General features: G+C 34.6%; 1 protein-coding gene across 1 annotated transcript in view; it reads right to left on the bottom strand.

Annotated features, from left to right (window-relative positions):
- Positions 1–26,790, bottom strand: part of LOC143231833 (glutamate-gated chloride channel-like) — a 210,885-nt gene extending 184,095 nt beyond the window's left edge. The window contains exon 1 of the mRNA XM_076466506.1: positions 26,722–26,790. The gene's annotated coding sequence lies outside the window, so the exon portion shown is untranslated. The remainder of the gene's footprint in view (positions 1–26,721) is intronic.
- Between the last annotated feature and the right edge of the window lie 270 nt (positions 26,791–27,060).

Below are 27,060 nucleotides of genomic sequence, written 5' to 3'. Positions count from 1 at the left end.
TAGTATCACCTTATTACACACTATCTCTACTGTCAGTCTTATAACATACCGATAGCTAGTATCACCTTATTACACACTATCTCTACTGTCAGTCTTATGACATACCAATAGCTAGTATCACCTTATTACACACTATCTCTACTGTCACTCTTATAACATACCGATAGCTAGTATCACCTTATTACACACTATCCCTACTGTCACTCTTATAACATACCAATAGCTAGTATCACCTTATTACACACTATCTCTACTGTCACTCTTATAACATACCGATAGCTAGTATCACCTTATTACACACTATCTCTACTGTCAGTCTTATAAAATACCGATAGCTAGTATCACCTTATTACACACTATCTCTCCTGTCACTCTTATAACATACCAATAGCTAGTATCACCTTATTACACACTATCCCTACTGTCACTCTTATAACATACCAATAGCTAGTATCACCTTATTACACACTATCCCTACTGTCACTCTTATAACATACCGATAACTAGTATCACCTTATTACACACTATCCCTACTGTCACTCTTATAACATACCAATAGCTAGTATCACCTTATTACACACTATCTCTACTGTCACTCTTATGACATACCAATAGCTAGTATCACCTTATTACACACTATCTCTACTGTCACTCTTAAAACATACCAATAGCTAGTATCACCTTATTACACACTATCTCTACTGTCACTCTTATAACATACCAATAGCTAGTATCACCTTATTACACACTATCCCTACTGTCACTCTTATAACATACCGATAACTAGTATCACCTTATTACACACTATCCCTACTGTCACTCTTATAACATACCAATAGCTAGTATCACCTTATTACACACTATCTCTACTGTCAGTCTTATGACATACCAATAGCTAGTATCACCTTATTACACACTATCTCTACTGTCACTCTTATAACATACCAATAGCTAGTATCACCTTATTACACACTATCTCTACTGTCACTCTTATAAGATACCAATAGCTAGTATCACCTTATTACACACTATCTCTACTGTCACTCTTATAACATACCGATAGCTAGAATCACCTTATTACACACTATCTCTACTGTCACTCTTATAACATACCGATAGCTAGTATCACCTTATTACACACTATCTCTACTGTCACTCTTATAACATACCGATAGCTAGTATCACCTTATTACACACTATCTCTACTGTCAGTCTTATAACATACCAATAGCTAGTATCACCTTATTACACACTATCTATACTGTCAGTCTTATAACATACCAATAGCTAGTATCACCTTATTACACATTATCTCTACTGTCACTCTTATAACATTCCAATAGCTAGTATCACCTTATTACACACTATCCCTACTGTCACTCTTATAACATACCAATAGCTAGTATCACCTTATTAAACACTATCTCTACTGTCACTCTTATAACATACCGATAGCTAGAATCACCTTATTACACACTATCTCTACTGTCAGTGTTATAACATACCAATAGCTAGTATCACCTTATTACACACTCATCTCTACTGTCAGTCTTATAACATACCAATAGCTAGTATCACCTTATTACACACCATCTCTACTGTCAGTCTTATAAAATACCGATAGCTAGTATCACCTTATTACACACCATCTCTACTGTCAGTCTTATAACATACCGATAGCTAGTATCACCTTATTACACACTATCTCTACTGTCAGTCTTATGACATACCAATAGCTAGTATCACCTTATTACACACTATCTCTACTGTCAGTCTTATGACATACCAATAGCTAGTATCACCTTATTACACACTATCTCTACTGTCACTCTTATAACATACCGATAGCTAGTATCACCTTATTACACACTATCCCTACTGTCACTCTTATAACATACCAATAACTAGTATCACCTTATTACACACTATCTCTCCTGTCACTCTTATAACATACCAATAGCTAGTATCACCTTATTACACACTATCCCTACTGTCACTCTTATAACATACCGATAACTAGTATCACCTTATTACACACTATCTCTACTGTCACTCTTATGACATACCAATAGCTAGTATCACCTTATTACACACTATCTCTACTGTCACTCTTAAAACATACCAATAGCTAGTATCACCTTATTACACACTATCTCTACTGTCACTCTTATAACATACCAATAGCTAGTATCACCTTATTACACACTATCCCTACTGTCACTCTTATAACATACCGATAACTAGTATCACCTTATTACACACTATCCCTTCTGTCACTCTTATAACATACCAATAGCTAGTATCACCTTATTACACACTATCTCTACTGTAAGTCTTATAACATACCGATAGCTAGTATCACCTTATTACACACTATCTCTACTGTCACTCTTATAACATACCAATAGCTAGTATCACCTTATTACACACTATCTCTACTGTCACTCTTATAATATACCAATAGCTAGTATCACCTTATTACACACTATCTCTTCTGTCACTCTTATAACATACCGATAGCTAGAATCACCTTATTACACACTATCTCTACTGTCACTCTTATAACATACCGATAGCTAGTATCACCTTATTACACACTATCTCTTCTGTCACTCTTATAACATACCGATAGCTAGTATCACCTTATTACACACTATCTCTACTGTCAGTCTTATAACATACCAATAGCTAGTATCACCTTATTACACACTATCTATACTGTCAGTCTTATAACATACCAATAGCTAGTATCACCTTATTACACATTATCTCTACTGTCACTCTTATAACATTCCAATAGCTAGTATCACCTTATTACACACTATCCCTACTGTCACTCTTATAACATACCAATAGCTAGTATCACCTTATTAAACACTATCTCTACTGTCACTCTTATAACATACCGATAGCTAGAATCACCTTATTACACACTATCTCTACTGTTAGTCTTATAACATACCAATAGCTAGTATCACCTTATTACACACTATCTCTACTGTCAGTCTTATAACATACCAATAGCTAGTATCACCTTATTACACACTATCTCTACTGTCACTCTTATAATATACCAATAGCTAGTATCACCTTATTACACACTATCTCTTCTGTCACTCTTATAACATACCGATAGCTAGAATCACCTTATTACACACTATCTCTACTGTCACTCTTATAACATACCGATAGCTAGTATCACCTTATTACACACTATCTCTTCTGTCACTCTTATAACATACCGATAGCTAGTATCACCTTATTACACACTATCTCTACTGTCACTCTTATAACATACCAATAGCTAGTATCACCTTATTAAACACTATCTCTACTGTCACTCTTATAACATACCGATAGCTAGAATCACCTTATTACACACTATCTCTACTGTCAGTCTTATAACATACCAATAGCTAGTATCACCTTATTACACACTATCTCTACTGTCACTCTTAAAACATACCAATAGCTAGTATCACCTTATTACACACTATCTCTACTGTCACTCTTATAACATACCAATAGCTAGTATCACCTTATTACACACTATCCCTACTGTCACTCTTATAACATACCGATAACTAGTATCACCTTATTACACACTATCCCTACTGTCACTCTTATAACATACCAATAGCTAGTATCACCTTATTACACACTATCTCTACTGTCAGTCTTATAACATACCGATAGCTAGTATCACCTTATTACACACTATCTCTACTGTCACTCTTATAACATACCAATAGCTAGTATCACCTTATTACACACTCATATCTCTACTGTCACTCTTATAATATACCAATAGCTAGTATCACCTTATTACACACTATCTCTACTGTCACTCTTATAACATACCGATAGCTAGAATCACCTTATTACACACTATCTCTACTGTCACTCTTATAACATACCGATAGCTAGTATCACCTTATTACACACTATCTCTACTGTCACTCTTATAACATACCGATAGCTAGTATCACCTTATTACACACTATCTCTACTGTCAGTCTTATAACATACCAATAGCTAGTATCACCTTATTACACACTATCTCTACTGTCAGTCTTATAACATACCAATAGCTAGTATCACCTTATTACACACTATCTCTACTGTCAGTCTTATAACATACCAATAGCTAGTATCACCTTATTACACACTATCTCTACTGTCAGTCTTATAAAATACCGATAGCTAGTATCACCTTATTACACACTCATCTCTACTGTCAGTCTTATAACATACCGATAGCTAGTATCACCTTATTACACACTATCTCTACTGTCAGTCTTATGACATACCAATAGCTAGTATCACCTTATTACACACTATCTCTACTGTCAGTCTTATGACATACCAATAGCTAGTATCACCTTATTACACACTATCTCTACTGTCACTCTTATAACATACCGATAGCTAGTATCACCTTATTACACACTCATCCCTACTGTCACTCTTATAACATACCAATAACTAGTATCACCTTATTACACACTATCTCTCCTGTCACTCTTATAACATACCAATAGCTAGTATCACCTTATTACACACTATCCCTACTGTCACTCTTATAACATACCAATAGCTAGTATCACCTTATTACACACTATCTCTACTGTCACTCTTATAACATACCGATAGCTAGTATCACCTTATTACACACTATCTCTACTGTCAGTCTTATAAAATACCGATAGCTAGTATCACCTTATTACACACTATTCTCCTGTCACTCTTATAACATACCAATAGCTAGTATCACCTTATTACACACTATCCCTACTGTCACTCTTATAACATACCGATAACTAGTATCACCTTATTACACACTATCTCTACTGTCACTCTTATGACATACCAATAGCTAGTATCACCTTATTACACACTATCTCTACTGTCACTCTTAAAACATACCAATAGCTAGTATCACCTTATTACACACTATCTCTACTGTCACTCTTATAACATACCAATAGCTAGTATCACCTTATTACACACTCATCCCTACTGTCACTCTTATAACATACCGATAACTAGTATCACCTTATTACACACTATCCCTACTGTCACTCTTATAACATACCAATAGCTAGTATCACCTTATTACACACTATCTCTACTGTCAGTCTTATGACATACCAATAGCTAGTATCACCTTATTACACACTATCTCTACTGTCACTCTTATAACATACCAATAGCTAGTATCACCTTATTACACACTATCTCTACTGTCACTCTTATAAGATACCAATAGCTAGTATCACCTTATTACACACTATCTCTACTGTCACTCTTATAACATACCGATAGCTAGAATCACCTTATTACACACTATCTCTACTGTCACTCTTATAACATACCGATAGCTAGTATCACCTTATTACACACTATCTCTACTGTCACTCTTATAACATACCGATAGCTAGTATCACCTTATTACACACTATCTCTACTGTCAGTCTTATAACATACCAATAGCTAGTATCACCTTATTACACACTATCTATACTGTCAGTCTTTTAACATACCAATAGCTAGTATCACCTTATTACACATTATCTCTACTGTCACTCTTATAACATACCAATAGCTAGTATCACCTTATTAAACACTATCTCTACTGTCACTCTTATAACATACCGATAGCTAGAATCACCTTATTACACACTATCTCTACTGTCAGTCTTATAACATACCAATAGCTAGTATCACCTTATTACACACTATCTCTACTGTCAGTCTTATAACATACCAATAGCTAGTATCACCTTATTACACACTATCTCTACTGTCAGTCTTATAAAATACCGATAGCTAGTATCACCTTATTACACACTATCTCTACTGTCAGTCTTATAACATACCGATAGCTAGTATCACCTTATTACACACTATCTCTACTGTCAGTCTTATGACATACCAATAGCTAGTATCACCTTATTACACACTATCTCTACTGTCAGTCTTATGACATACCAATAGCTAGTATCACCTTATTACACACTATCTCTACTGTCACTCTTATAACATACCGATAGCTAGTATCACCTTATTACACACTATCCCTACTGTCACTCTTATAACATACCAATAACTAGTATCACCTTATTACACACTATCTCTCCTGTCACTCTTATAACATACCAATAGCTAGTATCACCTTATTACACACTATCCCTACTGTCACTCTTATAACATACCGATAACTAGTATCACCTTATTACACACTATCTCTACTGTCACTCTTATGACATACCAATAGCTAGTATCACCTTATTACACACTATCTCTACTGTCACTCTTAAAACATACCAATAGCTAGTATCACCTTATTACACACTATCTCTACTGTCACTCTTATAACATACCAATAGCTAGTATCACCTTATTACACACTATCCCTACTGTCACTCTTATAACATACCGATAACTAGTATCACCTTATTACACACTATCCCTACTGTCACTCTTATAACATACCAATAGCTAGTATCACCTTATTACACACTATCTCTACTGTAAGTCTTATAACATACCGATAGCTAGTATCACCTTATTACACACTATCTCTACTGTCACTCTTATAACATACCAATAGCTAGTATCACCTTATTACACACTATCTCTACTGTCACTCTTATAATATACCAATAGCTAGTATCACCTTATTACACACTATCTCTTCTGTCACTCTTATAACATACCGATAGCTAGAATCACCTTATTACACACTATCTCTACTGTCACTCTTATAACATACCGATAGCTAGTATCACCTTATTACACACTATCTCTTCTGTCACTCTTATAACATACCGATAGCTAGTATCACCTTATTACACACTATCTCTACTGTCAGTCTTATAACATACCAATAGCTAGTATCACCTTATTACACACTATCTATACTGTCAGTCTTATAACATACCAATAGCTAGTATCACCTTATTACACATTATCTCTACTGTCACTCTTATAACATTCCAATAGCTAGTATCACCTTATTACACACTATCCCTACTGTCACTCTTATAACATACCAATAGCTAGTATCACCTTATTAAACACTATCTCTACTGTCACTCTTATAACATACCGATAGCTAGAATCACCTTATTACACACTATCTCTACTGTTAGTCTTATAACATACCAATAGCTAGTATCACCTTATTACACACTATCTCTACTGTCAGTCTTATAACATACCAATAGCTAGTATCACCTTATTACACACTATCTCTACTGTCACTCTTATAACATACCGATAGCTAGAATCACCTTATTACACACTATCTCTACTGTCAGTCTTATAACATACCAATAGCTAGTATCACCTTATTACACACTATCTCTACTGTCAGTCTTATAACATACCAATAGGTAGTATCACCTTATTACACACTATCTCTACTCTCAGTCTTATAACATATCAATAGCTAGTATCACCTTATTACACACTATCTCTACTGTCACTCTTATGACATACCGATAGCTAGTATCTCCTTATTACACACTATCTCTACTGTCAGTCTTATTACATACCAATAGCTAGTATCACCTTATTACACACTATCCCTACTGTCACTCTTATAATGTTCCTACAGCTAGTATCACCTTACTACCTACTGTCCATATTGTCACTCTTATAATGTTCCTACAGCTAATATCACCTTACTACTTACTGTCCATATTGTCACTCTCATAACGTACATAAAGCTAGTATCACCCATCTAACCACTATCCATGCTATCACTCTTATAACATACCAATATCTAGTATTACCTTGCTATCCATTGTCCCTACTGTCACTCTTATAACATTCCTACAGCTGGTATCACCTTACTACTGGCTAACAGTGTAGTAAATCTAACTTTGAGACTAACATTATAACATTCCTAAAGCTTAAAGTAGTGGTATATTTTGTTGTATCGAAACCGATCGGTTTTCCAGAGTAGTACAACCGTATGGGTACGGACTTAAAGAGATAGAAACCGGGTTTTGAATCTCCTGTTAAGCAGAACACAGACAGTCCATTATGTAGCTTTGTGCTTAGCTTCAAACAAACGAACAAACTCTACCAAAGATGCCAATCTGTGTCCGTTGTGGAAAGAGAGAAAACGAAGAGAAGTGAAAACAGCGTTAGTCTGTGAGTAAACAGTAACAGAATATTCCTGATAATGTAGTTTTGGAACACCTTCTGGCACAAGCAAACTTTTAAGAATAAAAACTTCTTGTGAAACATGATTCGCTAGGTTGGTAGTTTAAATTTCATTGTTGAAACACGACGTTGTGAAGTTAATAAAACATTAGCTGTCCGTTACTAAAATCAGTAGAGTAAACTGACTGTTTACATCAGTCTAACATTTATTTTTGTTAATGCAGCCATAATTGAAATGTATGAAAACATTAACTCGGTACTAACGTTAGAAACATTATATTATATTACGAATAACGTATGTACTAGTCAGCAGAATAACATTCTACGTGCCACAGACTGTATGAAATAAATAGTTCTTACAGTTTGATTTTTGTTTGAATTATGCACAAAGCCAAACAATAGGCTATCTGTGCTCTGCTCATCTCGGGTATGGAAACCCTGTTTTAACGTTGTAAGTCCGCATACATATCGCTGTGCCACTGTGGGGTTAATTCGTACAGGAAGGCTGCCAAGCCTTTCAACTTCAGTCGTTGAACACCACCGTTTATAAATAGTGTAAGATGCATCTTCGAATAAATGTCTTAAAACGCATACGTGCATACACACAAAAAGAAATCAAAATACGTAAGAACAAATCACTTATCATAGAGATGACAAAAACTGTTGAAGTTACTCTTAAAAAGAAACCAGTGAGACGTTCAGCAGTGAAGACATCAATAAGCTGGTTGAGCTTGGTCGTTTTAATTACCGTGTTTGATTCAAAAACTAAACGATTATTATTATGAATCGCAAATTAATCTTCAACTTACAACAAACATGTTGTTTATATACGTACCTAGAGGACGTTACAAGGTTGGAATTCAACGTCATTAAACAAAAATTACGGTTTACTGTATTTACGTGCTAAATATTTGTTCAATGCTAATAGAGTCAGTCTCATAAGCCTACAAATCGTATAGTCATTGTATGCTAAGGGTTTACCCTTCATTAGTTATAGGCCCTTAGTACACAATGTTCATTAGTTATAGGCCCTTAATACACAATGTTCATTAGTTATAGGCCCTCAATCCACAATTTTTATTAGTTATAGGTCCTCATACAACAATGCTCGTCAGCTATAGGCCTTCAGTCCACAATGTTTATTGGTTATAGACCCTCAGACAACAATTTTCATCAGCTATAGGCTTTCAGTCCACAATGTTTATTAGTTATAGGCCCTCAATCCACAATTTTTATTAGTTATAGGTCCTCATACAACAATGCTCGTCAGCTATAGGCCTTCAGTCCACAATGTTTATTGGTTATAGGCCCTCAGACAACAATGTTCATCAGCTATAGGCTTTCAGTCCACAATGTTTATTAGTTATAGGTCCTCATACAACAATGCTCGTCAGCTATAGGCCTTCAGTCCACAATGTTTATTGGTTATAGGCCCTCAGACCATGATGTTCATCACTTATAGGCCCTCAATATCCGTATCAGGCAGGGTCATGCGTGGTGAGGTGAAAGAAAAAAATGCAGATGTCTAAGATATTGAGATGTCATCCATCCAGTTTCAACATACTTAAGCTTTCTTTACGTTATTGGTTAATAATTAGTTACTTTAAATACATTTCAGGGTTTACTCTGCTCGATAATTAAATTAAATATCTTAAATTAATTTTTTTTTACATCAGCACAATGTAATAATGCCATATTTCTTTAAAAGAAAAAATATATTTTACACACACATAAAAAACGGGTATTGGAGTTTAATCAGCAAAGAGCAGGTTATTATGACTTAAGGTGATTAGAATAATGGACTTTGTCTTAGATACTGCAATAACAAGATGACGTTTTTTCGATATTCACCAATAGTAATCACTCATTACCAATCAATACTGTAGAGTTGTTAATTTCGTTCACAAGGATTCCTAAAGCAAAAAACTGTTTATAGAAACGTTGTGTGCGATTCATGGAATTTATGGCATAATTGATACCTACAATGTGGTAAAAAAATAATATCTTTCTTTCCTTTACAAATATAAACAATAGACACAAAAGAGAACAGGTAACATTTATAGAGTAGGTATATATTTCGTTTCGATTTTATAAAGTCCGCACAAAGCTGCACGAGGGCTATCTGCGCTAGCCATTCCTAATTTAGCAGTGTCAGACAAGAGAGAAGGCAACTAGTCATCACTAACTACCACCTAATATATATATATGTATAACGCCCTCACAAGACTGATTTAATGTGAGAGTACCAACAAAAACAAGACTTAAACTTAAACCAAAACCTTCTGGTCAAATATCTTCAGTCATGGATTTCTTTTTATGCATTGTGGAAAACAAATATGAGTTTTCGAAATTTCTATTTACTCATCCATTTATTTATCTATAAGTCCAGATTTTGCCTGCATTATGCATAGTGTTTCATTACAGCAGAGGGACGGATATGGCCAGGTGGTTAAAGCACTCGACTCGTAATCCGAGAGTCGCAGGTTTGATTCCCCGTTACACCAAACATACTCGCCCTTTCAGCTGTGGGGGTGTTATATAGTGAAGGCCAATCCCACTATTCTTTTATAAAAGAGTAGCCCAAGAGTTGGCGATGGGTGGCGATGACTAGTTGTCTTCCCCCTAGTCTTACACTGCTAAATTCGGGACGGCTTGCGCAGATAGCTCTCGTGTAGCTTTGTGCGCATTTCAAGACAAACAATCAAAGTAATGATGAGACCTGCGCTAGCCGTCCCTAATTTAGTAGTGTAAGACTAGAGGAAAGGCAGCTAGTCACCACCACCTATCGCCAACTCTTGGGCTACTCTTTTACCAACGAGTAGTGGGATTGACTGTCACATTATAGCGCCCCCACGGCTGAAAGGACGAGCATGTTTGGTGCTACGGGGATTCGAATCCGTGACCCTCAATTTAAGAGTCGAACGCCTTAACCACCTGGCCATGTCGGGCCAATGGTTATGGTAATGTTTAGTTTATTATTTGTCTTATTTGCCACCTCGTTTGTTTAATATGATATACTCTTGTTATCTGAAACTCAACAATGTTAACGTAAAATAACATTAGTTTCATACTTCCACCAGTAAGGATTCTGATAGTTTTATATCCGCTAAACGTTGATAAAAAACGGAACTTGGTCTTTGTTAAACTTGCTTTCTCATGTTTAATGCTAATTTAAGTCATGCACGAATTGACTTTCATGACTTTTATATGATCCAATTAATTATTTTCAATTAAAATGTAAATCCAAATAACTTTATTAAACACTCGATTAATTGTTAACTTCTCTTTCCTACTTATCTCTTGTGGTTTTTCTTGGGTTCCCTAACCTTATTACCCTCCGCTATGGGATTTGGTTTATGCTGAAGTGACTACGTTTTCCGTTCAACAGACTGAATAGGTTATTTCTAGGTGCTCGTGCATTAGACAAACACCTTTATGAGTAAAAACACTGAAAATATTAGATTTCTATATATAATTGACAGTTGGAAATACAATGTGATTCAATGCATGTCAAAGGTCACAATGTGAGTCGGTATCTGAGAAATGAATTATGTGAAGGAATATAAAAAAGTAAAAAAATAAATAAAAAGAAAAGTTGTTTGTTTTTAGGGAAGGCAGCTAGTCATCACCACCCACCGCCAACTCTTGGGCTACTCTATTACTAACGAATAGTGGGATTGACCGTAACATTATAACGCCCCCACGTCCTCAGATTAGGAGTCGCACGCCTTAACACGCTTGGCCATGCCGGGCCAAGTTTGTGCTAGCACAAAGGTTTTCAATAGGCTACATGGAGAGTCGAGTCCCAAGTGTTAATATTTTAAGTTGGTCAACTAATCGCTTATCCACCAGAAAAAAAATAAATGTTGTTTTAACTTAAGACACTTCCCCAGTGGCTCAGCGGCATGTCTGTGGACTTACAACGCTAAAAACCGAGTTTCGATACCCGCGGTGGGCAAGGAAAAAAGGAAGAATACTTATAACATAATAAAAAAAGTGTAATACAATAACATGATAACAAAGAACAAAATAATGGATTTCAAATCATGAGAATGGTTAACTGAAACACATGTGAAATATTGAAGCATTTTGCACGCATTTTGACTAACATAAAGTGATATTTAACATTACTACACAGCAATATTAACAGATCTCCATTCGCATGTCTGTCTAATTTCCTGAAAACTGAGCTAACTGTCAGTGACTCTATATATTATCAGTTTGCACTTAGTATATTAGCCTGGGCACGAACTTTGTTTTTAAAATCGAAAAATCGAATATTTAATCATGAAAACGTCAGTACTAGTTTTTGTTAATTTCACGTTGTAAGTAGGTTTTGCAAAAAGCTTTTAACCGAAACTGAAAACGCCTTTTATGACTTTAAACTCTCAACAGTCACCAGTGGGCCAAATGTGTAACAAAAGAAAAGAAATACGCATAACCTCGGACTTGTGTTTCTATTCTTGATATATTCAATACTCTCCAAAACTCTACTAAACCTATTTAAATCACTTAGTTACATAATTTTGGCTTAGAGATGAAATAAACAAGTTTTGGAGGAAATGAGATGTGTCTCTAGTTTAGTATTAAGAATGTTGTCAGCTGTTTTTTTAAATTCCAAATAATATTTGAAATTATTGAATTTTCAAAAAACATAAAACGAACATTGACCACTAATATTTTTTTACTTTTCATATCCCAGAAGATTTTGTACATTACTTTCTGTGATGACAGAAATCACTTCTGTGCTATTGGTGATTGATTGTAAAACAGGATTTATCAAGAAGAATTTAATATTGTACCGTTCAAGACCTTACAATTAGTTGGGGACCTATTGTTGTTGTTCATGATGCTCGTTCCGGATATTCATACAATGCTTCCGTACCTAATTTTGAACCGATAGATTATTAACAAGGAAGTTAGTAAACAACAGTCACGGCCATCTACTGAACTACCCTAAACAGTAAATGGGGTTTTATCTTTTCATTCTTATAACACACCCGTGCTACAAATTACGGAATGCTGAGCCGTGATTTCTCATATTCAAATACCACGCATTAACCATGAGGCCACGTCCTCTCCTGTCCGGTATGCAATATTCCGTGTCCAAAAACTGCCTGGTTTCAGAGCTCTCGACTTCAGAATATTGATGACCACATGAGTCATTTGTAAAGATTCACCTTAACTGAACATTCAAATCTAATGCTGTTGTTATTATTTGTGCTGGACATTACAAACTTGCTTAAAAGCGTGAAAGGCAATGAACTACGTTCTAAGAGAGCTACATGGGAGCAGTGGAATAAAGGCCGGCATAGCCAAGCGTGTTAAGGCGTTCGACTCGTAATCCGAGGGTTGCGGGTTCGAATCCCCGTCGCACCAAACATGTTCGCCCTTTCAGCCGTGGGGGCGTTATAATGTGTCGATCAATCCTCCTATTCAACAAAATCATAGAAATATCGTGTAGATACTTATAGATATCAACTGTGAATTTTTATTTGTATGGTAAGTAATATGGTAACAATCTGACTGATTATATACAGCATGTAATTTGAGGACCTCAGGTTCGAGCTCCTTTTACACCAAATCATGCTCTCCCTTTCAATCGTTATAATGTTAGAGTCAATCCCACTATTCGTTGGTAAAAGAGTAGCCCAAGAGTTGGCGGTGGATGGTTATGACTAGCTGCCTTCCCTCTAGTCTTACACTGTTAAATTAGGGACGGCTAGCGCAGATAGACCTCGAGTAGCTTCGCGCGAAATTAAAAAACAACAACAAAACAGTGGAATAAAATCTGATATGAGTTTCGTTGAACCGTAAAGATAAAAATTTGTTATTTTAGCCTTTCTGATTTCCAATATCTGTACGTCCAGTTTTATTTCATTAGGATGAAAATCTCCCCCCAAAATGATATACGAACATGTACAAATCCCAGTAAACGATTTGTGAATAAGCAATAAAACTGTTAATTAGATTGATATTAGGTTACAAAAGGTTTAATATTACAAAACAAAAAATCGACACCTTTTGACCAAGGCTTGTTTCATGACCTTGACCTTTAAAAGGTCACGGTGATTAAACAAATACCGAACACTATTAACCTTGTTGGCTAGTAGAAAATATGTTGGAGTACTAGGAATCCAGGTATGTTTTGTGATAATAAGATAACCAAAATCAAAACGAGTCATTAGACATGATTAGATGGTTGTTAAGATTTCTGGAACCTTTCGTGTATTTGTGTTTTTTTTTTATAGTTCATCTGTCGATGTGAAATGGGGTTCATTAAAGTTTATCGTGAGTTTGCAAGTTTTAATGGTATTCAATAATCTATAGTATAACTTGAGTTGTTATCTCTCTTCTTTTTCTAATAATACGTCTAATCTTCTGTGCTACTTACGTTTATCCAAAAAGTAACTTTCTATTTCAATTTGTATATAAAAAACGAAAAAATTGCTTAGTAACAGTTATTTCAATTGAATACATAACATTTAACACATCTATTGTTGCTGTTACAAGTATGTTTTACCTTTTACTTATAATATAAACTGTGTAGGGAGATACTTAAAGAGAGTTTTGTGTGACAAGCTATGGTCAACGGGTCAAAAAGATAAATTGTGATGATAATTAAAGGTCACCAGAACTGTAAATATTCGTGACACTTTGAACCATTAAAAATAACGACAATGACCTCAAAGAAAAAATATTTTTCTCACATAATAACACCAGAAAATAAATTAATATTTTCTTGTGGCGGTCGATTTAATAACATTGCTAATATTGTGTATGAAACTGATTCCATTACCACTCCAATTTGTCCATTCTTTAAAGTCCAGCAACCTAATGGTCGCGGATTCGAATCCCCGCCACTCCAAACATGCTCGTACGTTTACCTGTTGCGGCGTTATTATATTACGGTCAATCCACTATTCGTTGATAAAAGAGTAGCCCAAAAGTTGGCGGTGGGTGATGATGGCTGTTTGCTTTCTCTCTATCCTTACATTACTAAATTAGGAACAACTACTGCAGATACTAATTATACAGCTTTGTTCGAATTTCAAAGCAAACAATTAAAATAATGATGAGACATGGACTTTGAAGAATGGACTCATTGAAGTGATATTGAGCTCAGTTGGACTTTTCACAGATGCAAAAGGATGAGATTTAGTCACAATATTTCCTTGTTCCATGCTTTTAAGATTATGACTATAGAGGTTACAAACTGTTCATTTGTACTCCTAAATTCGGTTAAAGAATATTTTAACCATAGATCCTTGCTTCGTTAGGATTTTTAGATAACTTGTCTAACTGAAACCCCATTATTTTACTTCTAAGCTTCCATTACGTCATGCTAGTTATCAACTAGCGTTTCTAAGTTGCTCACTCTATTTTCTTTTCTTGAAACATAAAACAGAACTCTCTTGTTCGGTCGTTAGAAAATTAAAATTCTTTCCTGACACTTTCGAGAGTTCGTGTGAGATTCGACCAGATTTAAAGAACATTTTCTTCTCTTGTGTTAGAAGAAAACAATTTCTGCTAAACTTTTCTTAAAACTCGTTATAACTATTGGAAGAAAAATATTCAAATAAAAAAAAAATTAATACAATCTGAATAAAAGCGAATCTACTGAATTTTAAATTACTAAGGTTTCGTATTTTAGACAAACGAAATTAATTTATAGCTTTCTGTACACCATGAAAACTTTTAAGGGGTTTGAAATAACACTTTGTGTGTGAAATTACACTGCTGAGTGAGACTTGTATTGGTTCTCCTTAGTAGAGAGCATGGCCAGGTGGTAAGGACCCTCGACTCGTAATCTGAGTGTCGCGGGTTCGAATCCCCGTCACGCCAAACATATTCGCTCTTTCAGTCGTAGATACGTTAAAATGTGTCGGTCAATCCCACTATTTGTTAGTAAAAGAGTAGCCCAAGAGTTGGCGGTGAGTGGTGGTAACTAGCTGCCTTTCCTCTAGTCTTAAACTGCTAAATTAGGGACGATTAACGTATATAGCCCTCGTGGTGTAGCTTTGCGTGAAATTCAAAAATAAACAAATAGAAATGTGGTAAAATAGTTAGCACTGGAAAGGCATAAAATTCTGAAAGTAAACTGGTTTTGAAAAAGTTAACCCTAATCTAACAATTTAAAGTTGTAAGAAAGTGCACCCTTCCTCAGAAAATTTACATGAAAGTGTGTAAGCATAGCTACTAGTACCGGAAAAGTATTTAAAATTCCGAGGGCAGGTCTTTGATGTTGCTGTTAAAAGCAGCTCCATAAGTTAACATTTTCAGTAAGTCAACCCTCTCTCAGCCCTGATGTTTGGGTTTTCGGTCGCTTATTTTTCTCTTTTCAATACTTAACACACACATGTCAATTTATACTGCGCATCTTTCCTGACATATACGAAATATTGTTATTTCTTACTGGATTATGGACGGCCAATGAATGGCTGTCACAAATACTTAAGGTTTGCTGGTCAGGTTCTTGAAATCTCTATTTTAACAAGATGCTAGAAGTGGATAGAGACAGTAAGTTGCCTGAACATCGGTTTTACAGCAAATTAACTTCGAGACACTAAATGTTCTGTGTATTATTTCAATATTTCTCATCTTTTATTGAAAATATATTTTTCTCTCTTACTCCAAGGCGGAAACTGTTAAACCATGGAATTGTTGAATGAATCAATTACAGTGAACTCCGTATATGTAGTACTGATATTAGATTTACATTATCTCTAAGTTAAGAACTTCTCAGAGTGTTATTGCAAGTCATCTGCGATCTGAAAATGGCAGTCCAGCTCTAATTTATAACATTAATATAACTGGCTCATGCCCAGATGATTAAGTGAAACATGATAATGCGAATTGGGCATTAGCGTGTAACCGAATCATAGAGCAATTAAACAGGTAGCTCTCTAAGAATTGTTAAAATATTAGCACAATAATTCCAGAAGTGATGAATACTTATATATGCTGTGTAGATAACAGTATTTAACATTTCATTTCATGGAGATCTTTAAAACAGTTGAACACTAGTAACTTGAAAGACTCCCACGATAAAAGCCAACACTTATGTGTGGACATTAAACAAGTCACATATTCAATAAGAAATACTTTGTCAGTTTTTGTAACGTTTACTGATCTTCGCTCACAATTATAATATAAGAGACGATTTCAGCGTTTCAGGTTTGGTGTATTTAGAGTTACAAAGCTAAAACTCTCTATTAATTAAGATTTCAGTGTTTTTATTTCATAAAGAATGATAAATCGTTGCTAACTCTTACCACAGTTTCGTACCAAGATCTAAAGAGACTTTAGTAACTCTTACCACAGTTTTGTATCAAGAACTAAATAGATTTCACTCTTACCACAGTTTTGTATGAAGAACTAAAGAGACTTTAGTAACTCTTACCACAGTTCTGTATCAAGAACTAAAGAGACATTAGTAACTCTTACCACAGTTCTGTATCAAGAACTAAAGAGACTTTACTAACTCTTACCACAGTTCTACACCAAGAACTAAAGAGACTTTAGTAACTCTTACCACAGTTTTGTATCAAGAACTAAAGAGACTTTACTAACTCTTACCACAGTTCTACACCAAGAACTAAAGAGACTTTAGTAACTCTTACCACAGTTTTGTATCAAGAACTAAAGATACTTTACTAACTCTTACCACAGTTCTACACCAAGAACTAAAGAGACTTCAGTAACTCTTAGCACAGTTTTGTATGAACTAAAGAGACCTTAGTAACTCTTACCACAGTTTTGTATGAAGAACTAAAAATACTTTAGTAACTCTTACCACATTTTTGTATGAAGAACTAAAGATACTTTAGTAACTCTTACCACAGATTTGTATGAAGAACTAAAAAGACCTTAGTAACGCTTACCACAGTTTTGTATGAAGAACTAAAGAGACCTTAGTAACTCTTACCACAGTTTTGTATTAAGAGCTAAAGAGACCTTAGTAACTCTTACCACAGTTTTGTATTAAGAGCTAAAGAGACCTTAGTAACTCTTACCACAGTTTTGTATTAAGAGCTAAAGAGACCTTAGTAACTCTTACCACAGTTTTGTATTAAGAGCTAAAGAGACCTTAGTAACTCTTACCACAGTTTTGTATTAAGAGCTAAAGATACTTTAGTAACTCTTACCACAGTTTTGTATCAAGAGCTAAAGGGACGTTTTAAAAACATGTTTGTTCATATCATAAAGTGAATTATTCCCTCACGATAAACAAAAGACATTTTTTTTTTCGAAATGGCCTGGCATGGCCGAGCGCGTAAGGCGTGCGACTCGTAATCCGAGGGTCGCGGGTTCGCGCCCGCGTCGCGCTAAACATGCTCGCCCTCCCAGCCGTGGGGGTGTATAATGTTACAGTCAATCCCACTATTCGTTGGTAAAATAGTAGCCCAAGAGTTGGCGGTGGGTGGTGATGACTAGCTGCCTTCCCTCTAGTCTTACACTGCTAAATTAGGGACGGCTAGCACAGATAGCCCTCGAGTAGCTTTGTGCAAAATTTCAAAACAAACAAACAAACAAACTTTTTTTCAAAACGCCTTAAGTCTCACGTAATAAAATGGATCGTGACAAACATATTTTTTTTACTGAAGTAATATGTTATTAACTGACAGGGGTTGAAAACCCTTGCGTTGGTTTCACCAACTAGATGCTGAACACCAAGTTTTCCTGTTTCAGACAATAAACATTTCCTGATGTTTGTATCATGCTAATACATTTCATGTTGTTTAATTTCACGATGTACATACCAATAGTATGGTTTAGCGAACTACCTTTACGCAAAATCTCAAAGTAGTGAAAAAACCGTCTGCAGCTAACAAGTTTTACACACAACCTAAATTTTTGTGACAACCTTCAAATTAACATAATACATAACAAACGTACACGGGTTCAACGTCATTTTTAAAGTTTAACGAAATAATTTAAGTTAAATGAACTCATCTGTTATTAATATATCGTTCAATTTAAGCTTGAAATTACGTGACATTGTATGCCATGTTTAAAACGACATTACAGCATGTTATCTCGTAACAATTGTTGTAAGTAAAAAGGTATTAAAATTACTTTTAACATGAGATTGAAACGCATAACGGTTGTCAAAGGATTCTCTGGTGCCGCAGAATTTCTGGTTGGATAACACAAAAACTAAATACAAATTTCACGAAATATAGCTTACTTGCTGATGATGTTAACAGCTTACTTACTGATGATGTTAACAGCTTACTTACTGGTGATGTTAACAGCTTACTTACTGATGATGTTAACAGCTTACTTACTGTTGATGTTAACAGCTTAGTTACTGATGATGTTAACAGCTTACTTACTGGTGATGTTAACAGCTTACTTACTGATGATGTTAACAACTTACTTACTGGTGATGTTAACAGCTTACTTACTGATGATGTTAACAGCTTACTTACTGATGGTGTTAACAGCTTAGTTACTGATAATGTTAACAGCTTACTTACTGATGATGTTAACAGCTTACTTACTGGTGATGTTAACAGCTTACTTACTGATGATGTTAACAACAATATATTTCCCATATTTGGTTTGGTTTGTTTTGAATTTCGTCCAAAGATAAACGATCAGCGCTATTCGTTCCCAATTTAGCGGTGATAGACAACTAGTCAACACCACCCACCGCCAAATTATTGGATTACCGACGAATAGTAGGATTGATAGTTACTTATAACGCCCCCACGGCTGAAAGGGATAGCAGATTGCGAGTCGAGAGCTCTAATCGTCAGTCATTGCCGGAAGCAACAGTTTGACTTCCTATAGCACACAAGATGGTGATTACTTTGACCACCTACCACGAAAAAAATACCTCATTACAAATAGACGTTCCTAAATTGTATTACTTGCTTTCTTATTACATTACGGTAAACAGTTTGTTAACAAACCTAATGCTGTGTAGAAATTCCTTATGGTAATGCATTATATTCCAACGAAAGGTTCTTTTCAAGTATTGTTGAGATATTAACCCTAAAGTTACTTTTGTGGACTCTTAAAAAAAAAATCATGTCACTTTGCCAAATAACATTCATTGTTTGTACAAACATAAAGTTTTCAGTATTTACAAAATAGAAGTTTGCTATTTTACTTTAATTTGTTTCTTTTATTCGAGGACTGCGTGTATTTTGTCTCCTTAGAAACAGCAGTGGCTGAGAACATAAGACCGAACAGCTCGATCGACGTTTGTTAAAGTATAATGATTACTTACTACATTAAAGATAATATTTATGGGTTTTTATCTGCTAAAAGGATGAAGGACTGGCTTAGGCACTTCTGCTAAGGACAACTTTTAAATACTTTTTTATTTTTTAGTTGGTAACTGAAAGTATTGTAATGGTGGCTTTCTTTGCACGCCAGTTTTTGTGTACGTTAATACTCGTAATTTATTATTCATGTCAAGTTAGCGTCCTGGGTTTTCACTATAAGCATGCATAAATTTCTGTCTGACAGTCTGTTTAGTATGCAACTATGTTAAATTTACAAGAGATATGCATAAGAATATTACAGTCGGAAATACTGTTAATCCGTCACTGAAAATAATAAATATAACTTATTACGACGTCCATGAACGTTAGTTTATATTCGACCCAATACAGCAAGAAGAGAACAGTTTTGAAACGTAAGTAATTGGTAAGCTTATAAAAATAACAACGTTATTGTCGGTGATGACGTAATCGAAACTCAGCGTTTCGTTGGTGGACATTGTCTTTGAGAGTTCTTGCGAAAACCTGCGCAAGTTCTTTCTTCTTCTATTACTGCCGAGATTTCATTCCGAAATTTGCAAAACGGGCATATTTTTTACATTGTTACCAAGAGATTGTGATGTTTATTTTTGACCAACTAACAACTGTTTTCTGGTGATAGATTTAAACGGTTAAAAATTTAAGAATACTCCACATAGAATCACACAAGAGAATGTTTGAAACGTTTAAAATACAGCGTTTCACAAATCAGTTGTAATAATTAAGATTTTTATGAGTTAGAGCGATAAATACGTTTCATTTAAAACTATACTGACTGACGTGTTATGTCGTGCATTGTCGCAAAAGTAACTTGTACCGACTAAAATCAGTGATGTCGAGAAACCCACTTGTAGAGAAATATATATGTAAAAACGGTTCGTTTAGGTTGAGAAATTATTTTACATAGAAGAGCGAACAACGTTTCGACCTTCTTCGGTCATCGTCAGGTTTACAAAGAAAGAAAGAAGGTAACTGACCGGAGGCTGACCACATGTTAGGAAGGGGTTGTGTAACTGAGTGTTGGAATGTAGAGGGCGGTGTTAGATATATATATATATATATATACGACTAAAATATATGTTGTCCGCCTAGCGAGTTTCTTAGAAGCGCGTGTTTTCTTATAGCAAAGCCACCACCGAGCGGAATCGAACCCCAGTATATAGCGTTATAAATCCTTAGACTTACTACTGTACCAGCGAGGTTTTTGGAAGTTTACCTTAATTAGCCTTATTAAGTACAAAATTGTTATTTTGTTTTAGATTAGTTGGTTAATTGGTATCTTTGTGCGGACAAGGGACTTGTTGTCGAATGAAACAGCAATTAATCATTAACACTTGAAAACTGAACCAAAATGGACTAATTTTGTGTTTCAATCAATGCGTTATAACTGACTTATTAAAACACACTTTACGTCAATATTTACGTGCCTGCTGATCTATATGCTTGAAATAAGTAGTGTATACCAAATTTTGTGTTACGAAAAATATAAATACGCATCAGCATTTCTGTGCCTGTCGTTCTATATATTTGAAAGAAATAATATATACATATGTATCAATTTATTTGTTACGAAAACTTTAAATACGGATCAGTAGAAGACGAACCGATTTACACGCTGTAAGAAATACTCCTTGCCTGAGAAATATTCTACATTCATAGCAATACTGGGTGGCGTGATTTTCGTGCTCTTTCTCAGGTGATTGTGTTCATATTCATAGATATTTGAGTCTTATAAAATGTACAAATTCTAGAAATAATCATTTTAGACGTATTAGAAGTTTGCCACTATATACACTCAATATAATACCCCACTGTCAAAACAGTGATGAACGGCTGATCCTGCGTTTCAACAAATATCGTCTTATTACACTGTTTTTAGTTGTATCCTATTTTATGTTCGTACTTGTAACCTTTTTATCAACACTAAAGTGACTTTAAAAGTTACAGAACTCAATAAACAACAGAGTTTAAATCAAAGGACACCTCAGGATAGCAATGCATACACTGAATACGTTCTATTAATCGATATTCGAATTTGAAGGTTTCACCTTTTCTCAAGCACTATTAGCAACATATTTTCAAACTAAATTCAGACTAAGTTTACTTGTCTAAAAGAAAGAAACAAGATGTTCGAACAAGACCCACTTTTACTGGTAGATTTTCTGGGATTATATTCAAGTTACAAACAACAGGTTAGAGCCCTTGCCCCATTTCTTAGTTTTCACAATACCAAACTTTCAGTATCTTATGATTGGCTAAGGAGAACAAACACATAGTAAAGATCACGACTCCTAACTGGACAGTCCATGGCCCCTGACCTTTCTTCTTCAAAGTACTCCATTATAATCCTGTCATTGTGAGTTTGACCATTAAGATGCATCATTTAGTGACATTATCTCATAATATAAGACGTATACTTCAATTCATAGAGAATATGAAACAAGATCTGTGCTTAGATTCATACTGATGTCGTACCATAACATAAAATATCTATTTTGATTCGATTTGATAAACACTGTAACTGAACTAACTCAAAATTGTTGTATTAAACAGGATTACATCAAGAACTTTTAATTATTTAGTCAAAACGTAACCATTGGCAACAGATCGAACAATAAAATGATTAAACACAATGCTTGAACTTCCAGTGATTATCATAATAATCAAAATGAGCAGTGCCCCCAAATCGTTTCGTCGTGTCCTGTCCTACAGTCCTTATTGAGCTTATGGTCAGCAGAACAGCAATTCCTAACAGCCACAATTAAATAAATGCCTGTCTCTGTCTTGTCTTCAGTCCAGTTGTGGAATATTAAGATTCTTGTAAATTTTTCAACATCTGGAAACTCTGATTATCGTACGTCATCTAGAAACTCCTGTTTGTCAACAAACAGGTAACACTACCACACAATAACATGAAAACAGAAGCTAAATACGAGGCGACTACCAAAACGACCAATCGACAAATGACCACATCTGAAGATGAAGTGAGATATTTTCTGTTAAAGGAAGGTAGTACGTGCAACGCGGACTGAAACAGTCGCTTACTATTGCAAATGACCTACGACACGTGCACGTAACTAATAAATTGCATTTAGGCTTAAGTTTCCACATTGTGTTTCATCGTTATTTTTATTTAGTGATATTTATGTATTATAACTTGCTTCCCTGTAACGTACGGTTTCTAGTAACTAAATGTGGACTGTGAAAGAGTTAGAACTCACCTTTGTGATTTGCTTTGGCATTCCGCTTAGAAAACCGTAGCTTGGTTTGCTTGAAGTTTAATTACAATAGAACTTATATAAATATTTATCTAGTTAGATTATTCACGCAAGTACTAGGTATTCAAAGAACAAGGAGATAGGTGATTTTCCATTAATGTTTTCTTAAGAAAATGTTCAAGAAAAGGAATTTTAAATCCTTTTTGATTATTGGGGAGTAATAGGGTTAAACAGCCAAAGGAATCTCATTTGTAGAAAACAGCTTTTAGGTTTGTGGTTTTCAGAACGGATAATTGGAGTGAGATTTCAAAATATTTTGTTGTCTACAGCATTTAACTCTCAAAACATTAGAAGAACTCTTCTATTTTTAAGTCTTATATATAAATTTTATCTTTTACAGACAACTATCTTGGAAAGAAGAACTCTGCGTAAACTAATTGTACAATATCTTTTACTCATAATATGAATAGTTCTTTCACTTTTTAGTTCAAATAAACAATAAATTACTGGTGGTAACAATTTTACACTAAAGTAATCTCATAGAGAATGCATCAAAATAACAAATGGTTAGTTGTAATTAAATCAGGGGTTCGATTCCTCTCGGTGGGCTGAGCAGATAGCCCTTTGTGGCTTTGCTATACGGAAAACACACAGTTAGTTGTAATTAAGCACAATGGTACACAATGGGCTATCTGTGCTCTGCCCACCACGGGTAGCAATACTTTATTTGTAGTAGATATACCACTGAGCCACTAGGGGGTTAGATAACAACTCTGAAAGAAATGTATCGTAGTATCATGAAATCGAATGTTTTGGTTTGTTTTTTGCCAGGAAAACGTGCCAAATTATTAAGTTAATTCATTTTGGTACTTCTAAAACTTGAAATAAGAAAACAAAACTGTTTAGAAGCATCTATCGTTATGTAAAATGAAAACAGCGTCTGTAAAGTGAACAGTTTCTCACCGAAAATATCTTTAGAACTTATAACGCTAAAACGGGGGATTCAATCCCCGCGACAGGCGCGACAACGATACCTCACTGACAACAAACAAATAAAGAAAATCACTAGAAAATGGTTAAAGAGGACGTAAAATTGCTGTTTACCAATTTCCTTTCTGCTGTTAAAATAAATAGCATAGTCTAAAATAGTCTTTTAACTCTGACAAAGGTTAATCCTATATCGTAACGAATTCCAAACAAAACGTTTATGTTTCATTTCGTGGCGTAATTTTCTGCATTTATTACTCAAGAAAACTGCTAGTTTCTGTTTTATAACGAGGTACATGTATTATTTTCAACAGAAAAAGGCGTGTTCTCACAAATTAAAAATGTTATAAAACATGCTAAGTTTTATTTTCTCTTATATAATCACCAGTAAAATCTGTATGAGGCGGAATTTAGTCTATCACAAGTAACATTCATTTTAATCTCTGACAATCCAGAGTATATGTTACTGTAATTTTATCATACTAACTGTCATTATAAGTTGTGATTACTATGTGCAGATGCCCGATAAAATCATGTACACCATAAGATGCCCTTTAAAATCACGTACACCATAAGATGCCCTTTAAAATCGTATTCACCATTTTATCGCAGTATTGTGTTTGTTAACGACAGTAGAGCCTGTCTTTTCATAAAACCACTATTAATGCGAGCAGTTAATGAGAAAACGTGTTAAGAAATATTGGACTGAGCTTCTCACAAACAAATTATCATTGTTATAAAAGCTTCAACACTGTAATATTATGTTTGTATGTAGTTCATAAAATCATTTTCTATTGCGAGAAAAGTAAAGTAAAAATAGAAAAAAAATTGTATTGTATAACTGACTGTTAATACTGGAAACCTAAACTAAATAGTAGTAAATAAAAAATACTTTAAACAGTTTTTTTCTTTTATTTATTTATTAATGTAGGATTTATGAAGGTAGGCGTTCCTGGATAATCTGTCTTGCTCTCAGTAACGTAAACACCTACTAACAGCGCCATCTGTATAATAAAAACTTCAGAACGTATTTCTGCGAGTCAATTGTTTGTTTTAAATTGCACAAGTAGTTTATACCCACAAGAATAGAGTCTATACCCAAAGACAATATTTTGGAGTAACTGTCATTTTTTAAATTTATTTAGAAAAACAATAATTTTCAAGTTCATTTTCTGGAAATTGTTTAAATAAGAAAACTAAATAATAACTGTAAAAGAACTATATTGTGGTTTTAAGGAACGGAATGGTTCTTTGTTTTTTTTTTTACCAGATAACTGCATCATATTATTAGGTTAATTCTTTATGACAGAATATTTAAATCTTAATTAGGTAGCATTCTGTCATAATGCTAGTCCAAATATAGTGTTAAAAACATTTTTAATACAATAAAATTACAATGAGTTAAAGATAAACTTAGGTAATACGAATGTATAAATGAATATTCAGTGTTATATATATATATATATATGTGTATATACAATGCCTCATTTGTTTATTTATTGCTAATAAAAATTTCAACTTCAAGTTCTATTGAACAGGATGATTTTTAAACGTCTTCTTTGGATATCTTTTGAAATGATAAAAGATAAAAAAGTAAGTTTTTTTCCGAAAATAAAACTTACCTCGTGAAATAATCAATCTTACACACTAAGCTCTGACTGATTTTCAAAACTAAAGTACATTAAAGAAAGTTTTATTAGAAACGCGATGTTAAATCGCCTAGCAACAGTAATGAACTACTAGATGGTAACACTATGAACTCTGTACAACAAGAATAATAAAAAACAACAACTAAGTCTATTTTCTCTGACAGTGATTCAAGCTAAAAATCGCAACTTCAAAAAATAAACCTGATAGATGAACACTTGATCAAAAGTGTTATTAACCGACTGTCATTCAATACCAAATGGCAAATCTGCGTCACTTGTTGAATGATACATTCTTCAACAAATATCATTATTCTTTTCAGTTTATCAACCGGCCAAGTATATCCTCTCTAGTCTATCGGCCATTATTTATCAGTTTCCTAAAGCTGATGAGAACGATAAGAAAATTTGGATACTTACCATAGTGTAGTGAAAGATGTTAAGAATTTCCAAGGCAGGAAAGACGTAGTACCGGGCTTTAGGCTTTACAAGACTCGGAATGACTGTGCACAGTAGGCAGTCAATACACTCAGGACGTAAGAGAACCGATTTGGTATGACATCCGGGAGTTGTGAGAAGAACGGTAGTGAAGAACCAATGAGCAACGACGTTTGGCACGCGTTTGTAGCAGCTCTAGTCAAGCCCAAAGCAGCAATCAATAGAAAATTTCGGCAGTTTTCAGAATGCTAGAAAACGTACCTATAAACGAAGCATGGACTTGTTTGTCTTTTACTTAGAAAGATAGATAGGTCATATGCA

Source organism: Tachypleus tridentatus, chromosome 11, assembly GCF_004210375.1.
Source record: "Tachypleus tridentatus isolate NWPU-2018 chromosome 11, ASM421037v1, whole genome shotgun sequence".
NCBI classification, from domain to species: domain Eukaryota; kingdom Metazoa; phylum Arthropoda; class Merostomata; order Xiphosura; family Limulidae; genus Tachypleus; species Tachypleus tridentatus.
This window is presented reverse-complemented; position numbering and strand designations above follow the sequence as displayed.